The sequence below is a fragment of the Buceros rhinoceros genome, unplaced genomic scaffold, assembly GCF_000710305.1.
Source record: "Buceros rhinoceros silvestris isolate BGI_N320 unplaced genomic scaffold, ASM71030v1 scaffold1417, whole genome shotgun sequence".
Taxonomy (NCBI): Eukaryota; Metazoa; Chordata; class Aves; order Bucerotiformes; family Bucerotidae; genus Buceros; species Buceros rhinoceros.
The window spans coordinates 44,886-45,325 of record NW_010420226.1 but is presented as its reverse complement, the minus strand read 5'-3'; the positions used below and the strand labels follow the sequence as shown (position 1 = coordinate 45,325).

At 59.3% G+C, this 440-nt stretch overlaps 1 protein-coding gene across 1 annotated transcript in view; it reads left to right on the top strand.

Annotated features, from left to right (window-relative positions):
* Positions 1-440, top strand: part of SARDH (sarcosine dehydrogenase) — a gene marked incomplete at its 5' end in the record, with an annotated part of 24,946 nt that overhangs the window by 8,676 nt on the left and 15,830 nt on the right. The gene's annotated exons all lie outside the window — the stretch shown is intronic.

Genomic DNA, 440 nt, shown 5'->3' with positions numbered 1-440 from the left:
CCCCCGGGCGGGGCGGGCACCGCTGCCCCATCAGATGGGTGGTTGGCACAACCACAGCCGTCGTGGGGCTGACCTGCGTGTGGGACCCCAGCCCCACTCCCAGAGCGGCCACGTGCTTGCCAGCCCTTGCAGCTGGATTACCTGAGCAACCCCCTGTCCTATCTGCCCCATCACCCAGCCGCTGTCAGTCCCGTTTTCATTCTGTCGGTGGTGATTACTAAGCTCCTCTTTCAACAGCTCCCTTTTCTGCACATTTAAATATTTATCCTCTCAAACCGCTTGCTTGTAAATGTTTCATCTGGCAGCTGTTGCTCCTCTTGCCACTGTCAAAATTCCAGCTCACTGGTGAATGGGCTGGGGCTGATGGGGCAGACAGGGCTGCTGGTGACATGCTGTGTGTCCCCTGCTGCCTTTCCCGCGCCGGCAGAAGAGGCAGGTGG